This window comes from Schistocerca americana, chromosome 3, assembly GCF_021461395.2.
Source record: "Schistocerca americana isolate TAMUIC-IGC-003095 chromosome 3, iqSchAmer2.1, whole genome shotgun sequence".
In the NCBI taxonomy this organism is placed as follows: Eukaryota; Metazoa; Arthropoda; class Insecta; order Orthoptera; family Acrididae; genus Schistocerca; species Schistocerca americana.
Genome location: NC_060121.1, coordinates 883862379 through 883883488, shown reverse-complemented (window position 1 = coordinate 883883488; position 21110 = coordinate 883862379).

Genomic DNA, 21110 nt, shown 5'->3' with positions numbered 1-21110 from the left:
AAAGTGCTACTCAGCTAACAGTTCTGGTTGTATCAACCAGAGTATTTCCTTGTTTTCTTGTAGTTGTAGTTTCTAAAGTTCCATCAGTAGATGCTGCTAGGTGCTACTGCCCAATGATGTCTCAATACTGGTCGAGGCCTTGCTGGTGTGTGGATACTTGATACTAATACCCCTACTGCTCGTGGCTGACCCTTTATACAGTTGTTAACTGTCCTCCACTTGGATCTAGTTGCACACGACCCGCTTCATTATCATTCTGGAACATTCCATCTGTATTTAATGACTTAAATGAGAATTAAACATTCCAAATCCAGCTGTGGCTATTTCCTGTCATGAGTTCAGCCTCAACCCTCATCTTTTTTGGTGAAGTGACAAGTTTCAAACACATTCTGGTGCAGTGACCGATCTCCAAGAGATAGTTCATTACCAGCTGTGTCAAAGTGTGTTAGCTTTTACAGATATCTTGTTTGTCTTTCTGCCTCATTACATAAGTGGATTAATATGACTGTGCAGCCCCACTCAATGTTTTTTTTTTTTCTCTTTATGGTATGTCGTACAACTAAAATATTCTGAGTTCGTGACACAGGGGTGAAGTGACCATTTTAACACAGCTTGAGTTCAGCAAGGCTTTTGCTACTGTTTATTGTGATATGTTACTTATGAAAATGAAAGGATCACATTTCTCAAGCAGTGAAATAGTGTGATTTGACTGCTGCCTCAAAAACAGATGTTTATATGTCATCTACAGCTCAAATAGATCATCATGACAACATGCTCCCTAGAGTCCCCCAGTGTTCAGTTCATAGTCCATTGCTTTTTTCACTGTATATCAGTGACATTTTAAATGAGCTTCATTCTTGTGACTTCCACTTATATTACAGTGACATCAAATGGTATCTAAGAGACAGTCTAAGAACATTGCTGCTGCTACATTAGATATGAATTGGTGACCTTTGTTCAGTATCATAATGGGCACAAAACTTGGGTGTTAAAGTAAATACTAATAAGTCACTGTTCATCTGCATGTCACACTGAAAGTTGATTAATGAACATTTTCTCTAAACTGTTCCTCCAGTACTTTTAATGTTATCCAATTAGTGTATCAAAAAGCAGTAAACGAGGTCAGCCTAATATTGGATGAGCATATGTGCATAGCATTTGGTTATTTGATCACGAATCCTTCCTGTGCTTAGTTGGGCTGGACGTGACTTGACAGGTAGTGTGATCTTCAAATGCTCTCCTTACTTACTTAACTGCCAGCTGGAGTGGCTGAGCGGTTCTAGGCGCTACAGTCTGGAACCGCGCGACCGCTACAGTCACAGGTTCGAATCCTGCCTCGGGCATGGATGTGTGTGATGTCCTTAGGTTAGTTAGGTTTAAGTAGTTCTAAGTTCTAGGGGACTGATGACCTCAGAACTTAAGTCCCATAGTGCTCAGAGCCTTTTGAATCTTACTTAACTGGATTTTTGGTCACCTCTCATTGCATTATCAGAGACCAATCACCTCTATATATTAAAGAAATTATACTGACTGATTCACTGACAGCCCATCGCCCACAGCAAACTGCTAAGGATAGAAACTTGAAATTTGGAGAGGGTGTTGATGCCATACTGTAGACATACGTTAACAAGGGATTTTTCGAAATTCCATCCCATGCCTAAGTGGGGTGAAACAGAAGATGAAAGATTTTTTTAAAATATGTCACTATTAAGGCAATTTTGAAGCTAGAACTATAAAAGTTGGTATTTGGTTTCTCAGACAGAAATAAAAAACAGTTTCAGCATTTGTGGAAATTCAACCCCGACAAAATAGTGTGTGAAAGGTTTTTAAAAAATTATTCGTTATTTAAGAACTATAAAGCATTTTAAAAGATGCATCTATGACAACTGCTATTTGACTTAATGAAAAAAATACTTGTTTCAGTGTTTCTGCAAATTCAACCCTTAAAGGGGTAATATAGGGGATAAAATTTTTATAAAAGTATTTTGTTATATTACAACATTTTTAAAACTAAATGTATCAAAACTGGTGTTTGACTTTTCGGTTACAAATAAAGAAATATGTGTTATGAGATGAAAGTTTCTAGGGAAATATCACCGCAAGAACTCAAAAGACAGGATTAATAAAAACCTCCACCTCCAGCTACCAGAGTCGCTTTTTGGTCAGAAGTACATTCGAAAAAGGTAATGCTTCTATGGCGTTAATTAGTGTGAAAAGTTTAGAAGGTGTTGCAATTTGTGAACTAAATCAGAGAAAGCTATTTACAGTCACCACAGTAAATCAGTTTTGTTAGAATTACATAGAAATGGAAATGACTGTGTAATACAGTCAGTTTTCAGTAGACCTAATATATGTTTATCAAATTATTTTTGTCGCAATTACTGTGCAAACATGAGCAAAGAAGCAGGCATAGGGTTGGTCCTTCTGTACCTGCAATACCAGGTCAGATATTCCTAGCATCTTGACTGTATCTTTCAGTAACACTAGATCTTCTTCCATCTCATTCTGAATTTCAGCCATATGTTGCCCTGTTATTAGTGCCTTATCCAAAACCAATCACAGTTCAAAAGGAGATTTTGGCTTTATCTGTTATTACCGATGTAGCTTTCCTCTTGGTATACACCAGCTGCTTTCTTCCTGTCCTGCCTCATCTGCTAATCTTACCCTATTACTTCTCACTCTATCCTTGACCAGTCAACTTTCTTTTCATGTTTGATTCCTTCTGTACTGCTGCCACACATTTTGTTAGACATTACTTGCATTCAACAAATATGCAGTGAGGAAATTCTTAAACACAGTGTTAATAGATTGAAATTTCATAAATTCATTACTGCATATTTTGTCTTTAATATCATTAGAGATTGGTTGCATACTGCTCACATTGTAATGTTGACTTATAATGAATGTCTGGTTAGATGTAAGAGAGGACCTGAAGGCCTAATCTTGCCGGGTAAAATGCATCCATAAACAAAGCAATGCATTATGCAATACTAACTCCCTTAAGGAGTTTGTAGTCAGTTAGAATTTTTTATAGATGATAGTGTCAGGATACATTTCATAACTGTCTTCTTCTTTACCTTCAGTTTTGTTTTATAGTCTGAACTTCACCAAATAACTGTGCATTTTCATGTGTTCAAGATTTTTGCTATACAGAGCAAGAATAACTTCTCTTCTTTAAAACAGTCATTGCTCTCGAACTCAGCAGATGTAAACACCAAATAAGGAATCAGGGGGCCACTCTCATTAGTGTCAGTTATCTTTGCCACCAATTTTCAATTGTTATTTCAATGTGGCACTAACGCAGAATCAGTTCTGTAATCTACATGACTACTCTGCAGTTCTGCAGTGCCTGTCAGAGGGTTCATTGAAGCACTTTCACTCTTATTTCTGTACCGTTCCTCTCTCAAACAGTGCACATGGAAAACTAACACTGAAATTTTTCTGTGTGAGCTCTAATGTCTCTTATTTTGGCATTTGGAGGAGAAGTTGGTGATTTAAATTTCCTGAATGTATCTCATTATAATGAAAAATGCCTTTGTTTCAGTGATTGACACCTCAACTCACATATCATATACATGACATTCTCTCCCCTATTTTGTGATAATAAAAAATGAACTGGCCTTCTTTAAACTTTTTCGGTGTCCTCCATCAATTCTATCTGATAAGGATCCCATACAGCATAACAACACTCTAGCAGAGGACAGACAAGCATAGTGTTGGCAGTCTCTTTTAGTAGACCTGTTGCATATTTTGTGTGTTCTGCCAATAAAACACAGTCTTTGGTTTGCCTTCCCCACAAAATAATCTATGTGACTGTTCCAATTTAAATTGTTCATGATAGCCTTTAGATTTGTATGATTTATTGTGTAATTGAATTTTAACAGATTGCTTTTTATACTCATGTGAAAGCCCTCACACTTTCCATTATTTAGCGTCAATTTAAACTTTCCACACCATGCAAATATTTTGTCTAAATCATTTTGCAATTGGTACTGATCTTCTGATGACTTTACTAGATGATAAATGATAGCACCATCTGGAAACAACATAGAATGGCAGTTAAGACCGTTTTCTGTATCAGTTATAAGCACTGATGGAAAACAAATCGCAACACCAAGAGAGAGTTGTGCGGCGTAAATGAAAGTTGGTAGGAATGTTTCTGCATCTGCAAGATTATGTCTATTCAAACTTAACACCAGTCACATAAGAGTGGCACTAGTAGTGCCTCTACAAGGATGCAAATCAGGTATGCTTTAAATACACGCCGTAACACTCATGAGCATTAGTTATCTTTGAGATTGGAAGTGATCTGATATTAGTCAAGAATGCCTTTAAGGTGACAAAGACGCCATTAGTAAATCACCTCACTGAGTTTTAACGAGGTCATGTAATAGTGCTACAAGAATCTGGATGTTCCTTCTGTGATATTGCAGAAAGGTCTGACAGGAATATGGCCACTGTACTTGATTGTTGGTAGTAGTGGTCTCGAGAATCTAAAGTCACAAGAAGACCGGGCTCCGGACGGCCACAAGGCACTACCGAGAGGGATGACCGTTGTGTTCAGTGTGGGGCTGTGACGCATCATACTGCATCGGTAGTAGCAATTTGAGCAACAGTTGGCACTGAAGTGACACAACAAACTGTTACAAAGTGGTTACACAAAGAACAGCTATGAGCCACATGCCCTATAATGTGTGTTCCACTGACTCCAAACCATTGCCATTTGCGGCTCTAGTGGTATCAAGCAAGAGCTCATTGGTGAGCAGGGTGGAGGTCTGTTGTGTTCTCTTATGGAAGCTGGTTCTGCCTCGGTTCCAGTGATGAGTATGTGTTGGTTAGGAGGAGGCCAGTTGAGGATCCACAACCAACCTGTCTGCATGCTAGAACACTGGACCTACACTTGGAGTTACGGTCTGAGGTGCAGTTTTGTATGACAGCAGGAGCAGCCTCATAGCTATCCCACACAACCTGGCTGCAAATTTGTATATCAGTCTGGTGATTTGAATTATTGTGCAGCCATTCATGAACAGTATTTCAGAGGGTGTTTTCCAACAGAATAATACTCACGTACATATCACTGTTGTAACCCAACATGTGTTGGGTTTGACTTGGCATTCTCGATCACCAGATCTGTCTCCAGTCAACCATATATGAGATATCATCAGACGACTGCTCCAACATCATCCACAACCAGCATTAACAGTCCTTTTATTGACTGACCAAGTGCATCGGATAAGGAACTCCATCCCACAAATTGACATCCAGTGCCTGTACAACAAAATGCATGCACATTTGCAAGCTTATATTCTATATTCTGGTGGTTACACTGGTTATTAATGTTCCAGCATTTCACATTTGCAATGGCTTATCTCATGCTTACATTAGCCTGTGATCTTGCAACGTTCATCACTTAAATATATTACCTAGACAATATGTTCCCGAAATTTCATTACCCTGCACTAATTATTTTTTGGTGATACTATTTTTTCTGTTAGTGAAGATTAGGAACAGAAGGTGGCCTGTAACATTTCCTGGGGAAGATTTTCACTGCTGTTCGGATCAGTTAAAAATGACTTGTCATGTTTGTTTCCCTTTATCCAGCATCAGAGAAGGTTGGGGCATTATGGTGCTTGACCATTTTCCTCTGTCTTTCCGCCATTCTTCTTCTTCTGTGGTTGTTTTGTTTCTGTACAAAGTCCTCCTCCTTCAGCTGGTTTTGACTGAGTCAGTTCATCCTGCTCTTGGTGCCCCCTTTCTCTCTTGTCCTCAAACTTGGCCTCCATCATTCATTCCATTATTCTTTCATCTCTATTGTCTTTACATGTCCAAACCATTTTAACCTACTCTTCTCATTTCTGACATTCAACTTTGCTATTTCAATTTCCTTACTAAATCTTCCTTTATCACTCTGCATATCATTGCTTTCCCTAATACACATCTTAAAAATTTCATTTCACTAGTTTGACTTCTACTCTGCTCTCTTCTTATTTCTGCCTATGCCACCAATGCTTATGTCAGTAGGGTATAAGCTATGTCTTCCATACACTTCATTGGCACTTCCCTTCCCTTAAACACTGGTAAAATGCTTTGTCCTGTTGCACTCATTTGCTAATTTTTGTCTCCATTCTTCCTTTCTGCATTATCTCACTTCCTAAATGTTTGAAGTTTTTCACAATTTCAATTTCTGCCCTTTATTATATATCTGAAGTTTAATTCAGATTATTGATCTGAGTTCATGTGAGACAGAGGTAAGCAAGGACTGCCATGGTTGTGTAGCAGAGCTGTGTTGGCCACAAACACACAAGTCACCAGAGGCAGAGACTCAGCCCACACCTTCGAGAAGGTGGAGTTATACTAACTGTGTCCCGAGCAAAAGTGCTGCACAGTTTGTGTTGTACCCTGTAGAGATGTGCAAGTTCTGTGGCAGAAAGCAAAGAACAAAAGACAACAACTGGTAGGTAAAAATTGTGTACTTAAATTCAAAAGGTTGCAGTGGATTATGAGTGCATACCAGTCCAGTGTACAATCCAAATAATCAAAGTCCGTATTAATGCTGGACAGCTGAGTACCTGTAGGAGTAGAACACACAACTGAAACCCTCCAAGATACTTTGTGGTGGCCTCCTATGCTCTTCACTAGCAGCATTTCCTGTGATGGGGAGATGGGCATATCTTTGGAGTGGCCATTGATTGGTGGCTGCAGATGCTGCATCACTGCCTCTAGTGGTAGTACTCTGAACCTCTAGTGCATTGAACACCACCACAGTTTGCAGAAGTGGAAGAGTACAAGGTAGCATAGAAGAGCAGAGGAAAAATAGGGCAGGATAAAGTTACATATTGTCACAGTTATAAGGTAGAGGAAATTCTGGTAGATATAACTCTGAGAGTAGCTCCCATGGAGCAATTGATTTAAGTTCTTATAATCTTAATACTTTAGCATTAAAGGAGACCACTCACCAAAAAGCAGAAGTGTTGAGTCAATGATAGGCACATACACAAGAAGGAAAACATGCTAGCTTTCAGATTTATCCTTTGATGAACTAGAGTACACAAACACACATGTGCCAGTGCCTGTATTTGGTGCCTGCTAGACTGACAATGCCAATGCTGTTTTGTGGCAGATGGGTTTGTTGGGGATGGGGGGTGGTGGTGTTGGGCGGGGTGGGTAGAGGGAGAGGGAGGTGGGAGGCAGGGAGAGGGACAGAGGGTGAGTGGCTAGTGGCTCAGAGGGAGGCCAGATTGCTGCCTAGGAATGCTGGAAAAGGGGGGGGGGGGGGTGGCAAATATAGTTGTAGTGGCCAATGGGAATTGACACAGGGTGAAGGCGACATAAATTGGGAAGGGGTCTGACAGGACAGAGGAAGGGGAAACCATTGGATGGTGGGTGTGTGACAGTGGATTGGCTGAGATTGAGGCCAGGATGATTATGGGAGTGGAGTATGTGTTGTAAGGATAACTCTCATCTGTGTAGTTCAGAGAAGCTGGTGGTGGAGTGGAGAATCCAGATGGCTCAGATTGCGAAGCAGCTGCTGAAACTGAGTACATTTTGTGGTTAATAGTGTCACCAACATAAAAAACTGTGCAGTGTTTGCAGCAGAGTTGGTATGACATGGCTGCTTTCACAGGTGGCCCAGCTTCTGATGGGTAGGATAAGCCTGTCACAGGACTGGAGCAGGAGCTGCTGGGTGTGTGGATTGAGCAGGTCTTGCACCTTGGTCTTGGTTGGTAGTGGGAGTGGCATAGGAATGGACTAGGATGTTGTGTAAGTAGGCTGGATGATGGAACACCACTTCAGGAGGGGTGGGAAAGACCTTGTGTAGGATATATCTCATTTTAGGGCAAGATGAGAGATAATCAATCACTGACAAAGTATATGGTTCTGCTGTTCCATTGTAGGGTGATACTGGGTGACAAGTGCAGGGTGGGGGGTGTTCTTCGGTAGCTGATTATTGTCTTGGGCGGTGGTGGGAAAAGTTGGGGGTATGTGAGGATATGGCATGAGAAATCTGTTTGTGAAGTAAGTTAAGAAGGTATTGCCTATCTGCAAAGGTTTATTGATGATATACTCATGATTTGGACTCAGGGTCGAACACCTTGTCTATATTCATTCTCAACCTCAACATGTTTGGCCCCAATCGCTTTACCTGGTCCTCCTCTACCTAGTGTGCCACCTTCCTGGATGTTGACTTCCTCTTTGCTGGATGTTGACTTCCTCTTTCCTGATGGCTCCCTTCACATCTCTGTCCACATAAATCCACTAACCACCACAAGCACCTGCATTTTGACAGTTGCTATCCCTTCCACACCAAAAAATCCCTCCCACACAGCCTAGTCACCTGTGGACAACGTATTTGCAGTGGAAGGAACCTTCTTGCCCAGTATGCTGAAGGCATCATAAAGGCCTTTGCAGACAGGCAAATCCTCCCCCCCCCCCCCCCCCTCTCTACCTGTCAACTCAGTCTGCAAACAGATTTCCCTTGCCATATCCTCATACACTCCCAATCCTCCCACCATCCCCAAAAAATCAGGTACAAAGGAGTGCCCACCTTGTCACCCAATATCACCATGGACTGGAACAGCTGAACCATATCCTTCACCTGGGCTTTAATTATCTCTCATCCACCCCTCCTAAAGTGGTGTTCCATCGCCCATCCTACCTACATAATATCCTAGTCCATCCCTATCCCACTCCCACACCCAGCCCCTTGCCACAGGGATCATACCCCTTTGGCACACCAAGGTGCAAGACCTGCACAATCCACCCAAGCAGTACCTCCCACTCCAGTCCTATCACAGGCTTATCCTACCCCATTAGAGACTGGGCCATCTGTGAAAGCAGCCATGTCTTACATCAGCTCTGCAGCAAACACTGCCCAGCCTTTTATGTTGGTATGACTACCAACCAACTGTCTAATAGGATGAATGGCCACTACCAATTTGTGACCAAGAGCAAAGTAGACCACCTGGTGGCACACCATACAGCTGAGCACAACATGCTCGATTTCAGTGGCTGCTTCACAACCCAAGCCAACTGGATCCTTCCCTCCACCACTAGCTTCTCTGAACTACACAGATGGGAGTTACATCCCAACACATCCACCACTCCTGTGATCAACCTGACCTCAGTTTCAGGTAACCCACTGCCCCACACCCTCTACCGAGCAGTTTCCCCGTTCCATCATCCTGTCAGCCACTCTAAGTTCACATCACCTTTAGCCTGTGTCGCTTTCCACTGGCCAGTACAACTACACCTGCCACCCAACCCTCCCACATTCCTAGCCAGTAAACTGGCCTCCCTCCGAGCCACCCATCCCCAGTCCCTCTCCTTACCTCCCACCTTCCTCTCCCTCTATTCACCTCACCTGACACAAGCTCCACCACAACCAGCCCACCTGCCCCAAAACGCCGTTGCCACTATCAATCTAGCCTTTTCCACTATGTAGGGCCATAGGCATGTGCGAAAGTGTTTGGATAGTCTAGCTTGTCAAAGGGTAAGTACAAAAGCTAGCAAGTTTTCCTTCTTTAACGTGGACCTATCGATAACTCAATGCTTCTACTTTTCGGTGAGTGGTCTCCTTTAATCCTAAAGTATTTACATTCTACAAGAACTTTACTACAACATTTATTGTAATCTTAAAAGCTTTAGCAGTTCTTAAAGTGAATGCTGTGATGTTACTGACACCCAGGACAGGAAGCAGTGGGGATTGACATGCCAGTGATAGTGGAATGAGGATGGCAGTTGGAGTGTTCAGAGTTGTAGTGAAATTCAGCTTTACAGTATGGCATAATAAGCTTTGTTTTGTGCATATTAAGTCAATAATGTCTCAGCATGTAAAGTCACGTAGAAAGTGAATTTGTTTGATGTTCTCAAAGTATTTTTTGGTTTGTGACAACGTCCACAGACTCAGACAATATTCAATACTTACGTCAGATGTGATGCTATCACTGCAGTTCATGTTGGTAAGTTGGATGTTTTGGCTATTCCATTGTTTACTGCTTCAGTGATGAGATTTTATCGTCACTGATGACCACTTTGTTGTGACAGTGAGATTATTCTATAATTTGGTTTCTGAGAGAATATCGATCCTTACATGTCAGCAGTACATAAACTATCCTCGCATTGTGGTAAGAAGTCCCATATCGCATGTAGGAAGAAATGTGGTACACTGCAAAGCATAGTATAGTTGTGGCAGCTCAGCGGTGTAAATTTGTACACGAGTGTCATTTTCTTGAGTGTCAGTATTATCAGCTTAGGAGTATGAAGTTATGGACAGAGGAACCCCATGAATTCTGATCAAACATTTGTAACTGTGTGCCATTGCTGTAACAAATGTTCACCTACAAAACTAAAGGGCATAGGACCTTGACAATACTTTAAGCTTTTACCAGATGTTTCCCCCAGAGTGTTGTTATCTTAGGACAATTCATTATCAGTTTTCATATTATGGAGTGCAACCTACTAACAGCTGCACTGCAGGTAAGATAAGGTGAGTTTAACAGGTCAAGGATGTGCTACTGGACTTCAAAGATGCAGAAGTCACAGGTAGGTCTGCTATTCACTGTTAGCATTCCACTTCCTGATACAGGCAGTTTGTTAATGGTACATTGTTGGTTGGGGTTTGGACATCAGTTATTTTCTGTCATAGTCAACTGATGTGTTCTGTTCCATTTGACACTAAAAAGCCAAAGTATAGTAAAATATGAGAGGAAGTAGTGAATAATGTTTCATCATCACTGTCTCCTCTAATTGCCACCATAATCTTACTTTTCTGCACAATGCATTTCATGCCACATTTCTCAATTGTTTCTAAATGTTCAGTTGTTCTTCTACAGTCTTACTGTTGGTTCCCCACAACACAGTATCATTGGAAAATAGCAATAACTTCATCTCCCTTCCTATGTAATCTTCTTTGGTCACTCTGACAATTTCATCCATCACCATAAATAATCTACGTCTATAATCTGCAAACCACCATGAATTGCATGGAAGAGGGTACATCCCATTGTGCCAGTTATTAGGGTTTCTTCCTGTTCCATTCACATATGGAGCGCAAGAATAGTGACTGATTGAAGGCCTTTGTGCATGCAATAATTACTCTAATCTTATCCTCACAATCCCTATGTTAGCGATAGGTAGAGGGTTGTAGTATATTCCTAGAGTCATCATTTAAAGCCGGTTTTTGAAACATCTTTAATAGACTTCCTTGGGACAGTCTACATCTATCTTGAAGAGTCTTCCAGTTCAGTTGCTTCAGTATCTCTATGACACCCTCCCATGGTCCCAACAAACCTGTGACCATTCATACAGCCCTTCTCTGTATATGTTCAATATCCCCTGGTAGTCCTCTTTAGTACAGATCCCGCACACTTGAGAGCAATATTCTAGAACTGGTCACATGAGTGATTTGTAAGCGTTCTCTTTTGTAGACCGATTGCACTTCCTCAATATTGTATCAATAAATCAAAATTTACCCCTTGCTTTACCGACGACTTAGCCTATGTGATCATTCCTTTTCATATACCTATAAAGTGTTCCATGCTGGAATTTTTAGGAGTTGGCCAATTCCAGGAGTGACTCATTGATGTTATACAATATTATGTTTTTTCATTTTGTGAAGTGCACAGTTTTTCATTTCTGAACATTTAAAGCAAGTTAACAGTCTTTGCACCACTTTGAAGCATTATCAATATATGAATGAATACTTACACAGCTTCTTTCGTATGGTTCTTCATTACAGATAACTGCATCATTTGCAAAAGTCTGAGGTTATGAACAATATTGACTGCAAGGTCGTCAATATACAACATGAACACAAAGGATCCCAACATGCTTCTGTGGGGAACACTGAAGTTACTTGTAAATCTGATGTAGACTTTCCATTCAAGATAACATGTTGCATCCTCCCTATGAAAAAGTCCTCAGTCCAGTCACAAATATCACTTGATACACTATGTGATCAAACTTTTGGCGATTAGCCTAGGTGTTATACTGAGTCAAATGATTTTCAGAACTCAAGAAACTACCTGAGCTGCCTTGATCCACAGCTTTCAGTATGTCATGTGAGAAAAGTGTGAATTGGGTTTCACATAATCAGTATTTTCGAAATCCATGCTAGTTGGCATTGAGGAAGTCATTCTGTTCAAGATACCTCATTATGTTTGAGCTCAGAATATGTTCTAAGATTTGACAATAAATCGATGTCAAGGATAATGGATGGTAGTTTTGTGGGTCACTTCTGCTACCCTTGTAGGCAGATGCTACCTATGTTCTTTTTCGAAGAACTGAGCACTACATACTATGGTCAGAAGGAGGGCTAACTCAGCCACAAATTCAGTATAGAAACTGATATGGATTCCGTCAGGTTCTGAAGCTTTGTTCAGTTTTAATGATTTCAGTTGTTCCTCAACACCACTGACACTAATACTTATTTCATTCACTTTTCCAGCAGTATGAGCATTAAATTGGGGCAATTTTCCTGGGTTTTTCTTTGTGAGCATTCGTGGAACCCACCGTGAGCATCTCTTTGAATATCCGAGAGTATCAATCATTGCAGGCGCACTTCCAATGCTGACCGACAACTGTAGAACCAATTGTCAAGTTGTGATGCGGCGGTCGGCATGACTAATGGCATCCGCATGTTACAGCATGTTGGGGGCAGTGACTGTGACATGACATCATGGAGCTCTGTTTCTGCATTTCTTGAGGTCGTAACTTTCTTTACCCATCGCCCAACTGTACTCCTGTCAACAGCAGCATCATCATACACTGCACACAAATGTTTATAGGTGTTCGCCATGGTTTCTTTTTCTGCACACAAGAATTCAATAACAGTACGCTGCTTGTAATGTGAGTAGTATGTAGATGCCATATTGATGCTGCACTACGGCTCTGCCATCTGCCATAACGGTTTGAAACTTCAGTGGTGCACAGAACAAACATCAATTGGAAGCATCAACAAGAAAATTTGTCTAGGTATATTAATGGCTTTCAAAAAAAGTGGGGCATTACTTATTGAACAACCCTCATACTACAAAATAAGTTACATATCCAAAACACATCATACCAATAACTTACAAAAATGTAGTTTTCTAAGTGTCTGAAAATTCTCAAAAAAGAACCTATTTCTCACACAATTATGCAATGAAATTAGAGAATGATTGTTTTGAATGAGAATACACCTACTGTTCAAAAATAATAATAATGGTGGCACCACATTTCCTTGTCCCAGCCCCATAACATTCCAAAATGTATCATTTCTTTCAACTTGCGTCTGGCAGCTGAATTTTTTCCATACATTTTCTCTGGGGACACTGTTGTATGCCTTTATTAAATCAAGAAATGTCATCACCATATCTTTCTCCTACTCCTAATACATTTCTGTCAACTATCTCATACTAAAGATTGGCTCCCCAATTGATCTACCATACCAAAAGTCATACTACTGACCTTACACATTTTCCCTCAGTCTTCTTTCCAGCATCGTATCTATTATTTTTGCTACTTGTGATACGAATGTGATCCCTTGATAGTTATCAAATACCTTTGGGTCACCATTCTTGAACACTAGAATTATTATTCCCTTTCCCCATTCTTCAGGCACACAGGTGATGATGTTTGGTTTGTGGGGTGCTCAACTGCACGGTTATCAGCGTCCGTACAAATTCCCAACCTTTGCTGAGTCCAACCTCGCCACTTTGAGGAATGATGATGAAATGATGAGGACAACACAAACACCCAGTCATCTCAAGGCAGGTGAAAAATCCCTGACCCCATCGGGAATCGAACCCGGTCCCCTTGCTCAGGAGGCGAGAATGCGACCGCGAGACCACGAGCTGCAGACTTTAGGCACACATTTCTGCATCCTTATGCACCTTAGCAATCTATATAACAGTCCAGTAATATAGCTACCTTTATCTTCCCCACACTTATTTCATCTAACCCAGCGGCTGTTCTTGTTTTCATTCTTCTAACTGCTAGTTCCATTTCTAAATGTTGAATATCTTTCTGTTCTTACTGGTCCAGGTTCTGCAGCTGTACTTCTAGTCTCATTTCATTGCAATGGTTCATGATTAGTAGTCTGTTACAGTACTGTCCCCACCTTCTCCTGATCTCCTCCGGTTGTGTTATTAGCTCTGCACCCTCTCCCCTTTCACCAGCTTTGAATAAGTAATTTCATTCCTGTAACAAATGAAACTCCAGGTTGGAATATCGATAATGTAAGGAAAAGGTAGATTGCTACTTATCATGAGATGACATGTTAAGTCACAGAAGAAAGACACTTACACATTAGCTCCTGCCGGAAACCTTTGGCAGGAAAGGAAGCACACACACACATTTATTCACAAAGCAAGCACACATAACTGCAATCTCTGGTAGCTCAGACCAGAATCCAGATGTCATGTAGAACAGAAGCTATACAAGTGACTGACCTGCATATCTCTCAGCTGGCTGCTGTGGAATGCCTGAGACTGTTGCTGTGATACAAGCACAAAGTGCACATGGTGATGATCAGTGTCAGTGTGTTACTCAGGTGCACTGTTACTGGTGTCACAAAGAAAGTAATAAATCCAGATGTTCCTTATGTGCACCTAAGGCACTAACTGATGGGGACAACCAAATTCTAAAATTTACTGCTATTGCAGAGAGTTTCCATCACACATCACAAGCAGAAGTAGTCTGTGATAAAAGACATAAAAACCTTTGACACTGTTGACTAAAACATGTTACTAGCCAACTGCAGTACAGTGGTTTCACTCACACGTGATGGTTTGCCAGCAATGCTTCATATCTAGCACCATAAAACTACAATGGAGGTAGGCAGTATCAGATGTCCCCCAGGGATTAGTATTAGGTCCTATACTCTTTTCACTGTCCATCAATGATGTGTCATCAGTTTTGTCCTACTGCAAATACCACATGTACTCCAGTGACCTACAGTTGTATATAAGTGTGAAACCGATAAACCTGAAGACAGCTATTGAGGATCTCAATACCAATCTGTGTGAACTATCAAAATGGGCACAGAGTATAGGATTAAAGCTCAACCAATCCAAAACCCAACTGGCACTGGCTCGTCATTCTAGGCTCATTAGCCCAAAATATCAGGTATCCTGACCCTCTTTCACCCTAAATGAGACAAAAGCAAATATTGATTTCTCTCCTTCAGCAAAGAGTCTAAGAGCAATAATAGATCAAAATCTAAATTGGATCAAGCACATAACTGCAATGTGCAGGAAGGTATCATCATCTCTGCATGACCTACAAATATAAAAAAAGCTTTTCCCTCTTGACCTGAAAAAGAAACTTGTACAAGTAGTTATACTTCCAACTGTTGATTCCAGTGATGTTATCCTGCAAGGCCATTCTTATGAAAGCTCACGGCACCTCAATCTGGTTATGAATGCCTCTGTTCATTATGTTTGTGACATTCTACTATAAGGCGTGTTCAAAAAGCCAGGGTCAATACTTCTAGCATACAGGTACTGGTTTCTGTAGTTATGCCCCCGGCTCATTTCTTTTTGATCACCCCATATATTTGACAATATTTCACCATGATATGCACAGCTATCTGTGTGGTGTGCAGACAAGCACAGAGATTTCTATGCCCTCTGTCTTCTCTACAGTCTCATCAATGAACATTGTCCCTCATATTTCTCCTTGACATTAATGTTCTTGCCTGAACTACATGATAGAAACACCTGCTCCCATCAGAGCAAAATCCTTTCTGTTCTACTCCATCATTCAGCCACTTTCTTGAAGTCCTTTTCAGTAACAGGAACCTGACTCTGAGATTACGACCCACATTATACTAGAGAACTGAATAACACCATCTGCTTCGGAAGACAGTGAATGATATATTTACTAAAGCAGTAATAGGGATTACCAGTGTCCCTGGATACTCTTTTTTACCCTTCCTTCTCATTTCCCAGTTTTCTTAAATTTCCTTTCCCCAGAATCCTTATATCAGAAAACATGTATGTTGTACACTTGTAAATTCTTCTTACATCTGCTGCTATTGTTATCGTTATTATTGTCATTATTATTATTATTTTACAGTTATAACTATTAGTGACGACAGCTGCAGTAGTAGTACAGTTACTGCCAGTAATAACTTTATTTGTTCATAGTCAGTATTACTTATTCACTTTGACATTTCAGACACTCATATCATCTTAATACTAGTTGTCACATAAAAATTGTTATTTCTAACTAACTATGATGTAAAAATGGTACTGCATGTTTGAAACCCTAGTCTGATGTAAGAGAGACCTGATGGCCGTAATCATAACAGGTTAAATAAATATAGTGTTAGGAGAACTTATCATGTAGGCTTTAAAATAGACACTGAAGAAATTGGAAGCCTATTGCTAGAACTATAGCAGGACAGTTTTAGCCCATTCAAAAAAGACACTCAGAGAACTTAAACTGGAAGAATGGCAAAATTTTTTTAAACATTATTTGTTGAATTTTGAGAACCTCTGTTCAAAGAAAACTGTTCAACAATCTGCTGCCACCATTATTTTTTGCACACAGTGACTATGAGAATAATATAAGAGAGATTACAGCATTTACCGAATGTTATAGATAGTCCTTTTTCCCTTGCTCAGTATGCGAATGGAAAGAACAGAAAATCACTATTTTTGGTAAACAGTGACCTCCACTATTCAATGTACAATGACGTGTATAGTATAAAGGGGTATGTAGGTGACCTGTATCTGTTATTTCTGTTTTAAATTCTGTTTGTGGTACTTGTGAAGTTATTTTGGACAAACGTATGCTTTCCTCACCTAGACTCATATGTTTCCTATATCAGAATGATGATGTTGTATACCACAGAGCAACTGTTATTGCACTGCAGTTTGAAGAAAATTAGGTGAAACTGTTGTGTTAGTCCATTCAAGTTGTGGTTTGAACTCCACTAAACATCTGAGGGAGAAGTTTGGGTTGGTTACACCAAAAACACCCATTTTGCAGTAGTTCATTTATTCACCTGAACACAGGCAATGCTGACAAAGAACTGAAGATGGCGGAACAGCCCGAAGACAATGCTCAGAGTCCAGAGACGATGCTCAGAGTCCAAAGATGAATGCATATCGATGCTGGTGTCGACCTCATCGGTGCCACATAGCCCCCCCCCCCCCCCCTGGCAGTATGGAGTACTTTTGAGAGGCCGGGAGGAGCGTGACTAAGGCATTGGCAGGGGTGGTCCGTGGTCCGCAGGAGCCAGACCATGGTCAGCTCGACGGCATCATTGGGGAGCTGTGTGGGTAGATGTCGTGAAGGAAGGTTCGGCCACTGAACCTGGAAGTCGAAGCAAGTTGGGCTTCGTACTGGGCGTGCTGGTCGTGCGGCGACAGGTAGGCCGGTGGTTCGCGGGTGGAATGGAGTGACGACGACGATGTCTCCGGAGGGCGTGGTGAACACACAAAGCATGTCCAGGTCGATGTCGGGTGGGAGGGGAACACATTTCACCAGGTGGCAGGGAATGGCGGAGGTTATGTTATGAGCACTGGATGAAGGGAAACACACGATGAACAGTGTATCATCGCGCAGTATTATTGAGATGTCGTGGATTAGGTCCAGAGGGACAGGCACAAACACCTCAAGCGAGGGCACGTTCGAGATGGGGGGGCGTGAGAAACTTCGACAGGGCGAGGCAGGCGACGGTGGAGAGGTCGAAGGGACCGGCGAAGGGGCCGGCAGCGAGGGCATGATTGTAGGTAAGCTTGACGTGGGGAGCATGTGGTCACTCGACGGAGTGCGTGAAACCAGAGTAGAGGGCGAGGTCAGAGGAGAGCTCAACAATTGGAACTGGAAGTCACTCGACGGAGTGTATAAGTACGACGTGGAGGGAGTGGTCGGAGCGTCGTGAGCCACGACAGTGAGTGGCGTGATCGTGGTCTGAAGGGGGGTAGAAGAAGGCTCGACATGAACAGGCTTACGTCTGTTAAGAGAAACTGTAACAGCTTAATCTTTCATCTGGATGTCATAGGTGTTGGCCGTGCACCAGAGAACATGGTACAGGCCGGTATATGGAGGTTGGAGGGGAGCACGGACAGTGTAATCCCGGAGCATGATGTACTCGCAATTGCCCAGAGATTTCGGGACGTGAACCTTAGAGTGGGAATGGCTGGCGGGCGGAGGGATATGGAGGTTGATGAAGTGGCATCTGACGTGGTCCATGAAGGAAGGTAAGTCAGGCTGAGGGAGAGAAGCAGAAGGGCTCACAAGTTCGCCAGGGAGAACAATGTTCTGGCCGTATACGAACTCGTCTATTGTGCCTTTGAGGTCTTCCTTATAGACCGCACGAATGCCAAGTAGCACAAGGGGAAGGGCCTCTGTCCACAGAGAGTCGTGCCATCGAAGAGCAGCCTTGAAAGTGCGGCGCCAGCGCTCGACTAGCCCGTTACTTTGCGGGTGATATCCTGTGGTATGGATGCGCCAGATGCCTCAAATGTTACAAATCTCATTGAATAGGGCCGACTCAAACTGTCTGCCCTGGTCAGTCGTGATGATAGCTGGACATCCGAAACGCGATACCCATGACTCGATGAAAGCTCGAGCAATAGTTTCTGCCGTAATATTGGGGAGGGGGACAGCCTCGACCGAGCGAGTTGTTCGGTCCATAGACGAGAAAACATAACGAAAGCCGTTAGAGAGGGGGGGGGGGGGGGGAGAGGGCCGACAATGTCAGTATGAATATGCTGGAAACGCCCAGGAGGGATCGAAAAGGCGCCGAGAGGGGGTGAAATGTGCTTGTGTACTTTGCAGAGTTGGCACGCAACGCAGGAGCATGCCCATTGCTGGCAGTCCTTGTTGACATTTCTCCACACAAAGTGCTCCGCTACGAGGCGGGCGGACGCACAAACACTGGGATGGGCTAAATTATGCAATGCGTTGAAGACAGCTCGATGGAGCGTGGTTGGGATGAGGGGGTGTAACGTGCTCGTACTGTCGTCGCACCAGATCTAACCAGAAATGACAGGGAAGGTGGTACGGACGAAGTGTAGTGAAGAAGTAGAGTCTGAAATCAGGTTTTGCGTTTCCTCGTCGGCGGGTTGGAGGTTAGGCAGTTCAGAGAGGTCTAACAGCTAATGGACGGCGTCGATTCGTGAAAGGAAATCAGCAACTATATTGTCAGCACCCTTTATGTGTCTGACATCGATGGTGAACTGAGATATGAAGTCCATGTATCTGAAGCGGCGAGGAGGCGGGTCAGCTGGCGGGTTTGTAATGGCCGCAGCCAGGGGTTTGTGGTCCGTTAAAACATAGAAAGGGCGTCCCTCAACGTCAGTCTTAAAATGCTTGATCGCTTTGTAGACCACGAGCAACTCCCTGTCAAACACAGAATATTTCCGTTGTGCATTGGTGAGCTTGCTCAAGAAGAACTACAGGGTCGATTTTCTGGCTAAGGACAGCGCCGATGGCAGTATCGCTCGTGTCTGTGGTGAAGAAAAGCTGGGCATTGGGATGAGGATGCGCGATGGTGCAGGCCTTGGCAAGAAGATTTTTGAGGGCAGTGAAAGAGTCAGTCATAGCAGGGGTCCATGGAACGGGCCGAGATCCAGAAGTGTTGGTGCCTGCCAAGGCATCCATCAGTGGAGCCTGAATCTCCGCAGCCCGAGGTAGATGTCAGCGATGGTAATTAACCGTCCCCAGAAAGCGCTAGCGCTCTTTGAATGACGAAGATCTGGGTGGGATTAGTATTGTTTGTACTTTCACAGGAGGCGGTGAAATGCCGTCGGCAGAGACCCGAAAACCAGCAGGTTGATGTAGCTGCAATTTGTCCTGGTTGGCCTTGATGCCTGCTGCCGCGAGAGCGTTCATAACAGTTTGCACATGTCGAATGTTGTCCTCGACGGAGGAGCTGAACACAAGAATGTCATCAAGATATGCAAAGCAGAATTTTAGGTCGAATAGCACTTCGTTGATGAAGCGTTGCCAGGTCTGGGTTGCGTTTTTCAGACCAAAGGGTATGAATCGAAACTGAAATAACCCGATTAGGGTGGTGATTGCTATCTTCTCGATGTCTTCAGGTGCCATGGGGATCTGGTGGTAGGCCCGTTTGCAGTCAATGACAGAGAACGTGGTCGTACCTGCGAGGGAACTGGTAAAGTCGGTAATGTTGGGAATGGGGTAGGTGGCCATAATTGTTTGTGCATTTAGTCGATGGTAGTCTCCGCACATGCGCCAGGACCCGTCTTTCTTGGGTGTCATATGTATGGGCGTAGACCAGCTACTGGCAGAGGGTTCAATGACGCCGGAGCTTAGTAGTTCAGAAATCTGATTTCTAAGGTCGGAGAGGCGCTCAGGACAAAGTCGACGTGGTTTACTGGAGATCGGGGGACCTGGCGTGAGGCGAAGCTTGTCAACCGTGCTGTTGGTGACAACGGAAATGTTGCCGGCGGCACGGGAGGCGGTTTGTTTACAATGTGTGGCGGGCGGGGCAGGCGAGGCGTGGTCCTGGTGTTCGGAGCCACTCAGCGGATCCGACGGGAGCCGAGGCGGCGAAGTGTCCCAGGAGTCAACGTGACAAGATGGCCGCCGGCCTGAAACAGTGGCACCGTGGTCGGGTGAGCTCGGTAGAGCTCGTGAGCCGTTTGTGAGTCCATTGTCTGAGGGCGCGGCCTGTGGCAGCACGGTCACGGGCGAAACGCTTGGCGCGAGTACACTGTTTGTGTTGTCAGTGGCGGTCGCACGGCGGCGCGCAGGAGCTGAAGTTGCATAGTTTGAGGTGCTGTCCGCGAGGGGCAGGGTAGGAGCCGTCAGTTTGGGAACACGTGTCGCTCGTCGCACATGTGCACTTGTGTCTGGCCGAGTGTCAAACGCTGCCGTGTTAGGAGGGTGTGGCCCTGCGGAACTGTCAGCACACGTTATGGCAGTCTCGATAGCACAGTTGCGAGAGGTAGCGGGAGGTAAACACATGGAGGCTCGATTGCTGGGATTGCAAGCAGATTCGGCGCATTTACTGACATTGCTTTGTCCTTGCTGTAGTGTCTGTAATTCTTTTGCTGCATCGGTGAGCTGCAGCTGTGTTTCATGGAGCCGGAGGGAGAGCTCGAACTTTTCCTTGAGTAGGCAGGTGATGTGTTCGAGCTCGACAAGGCACT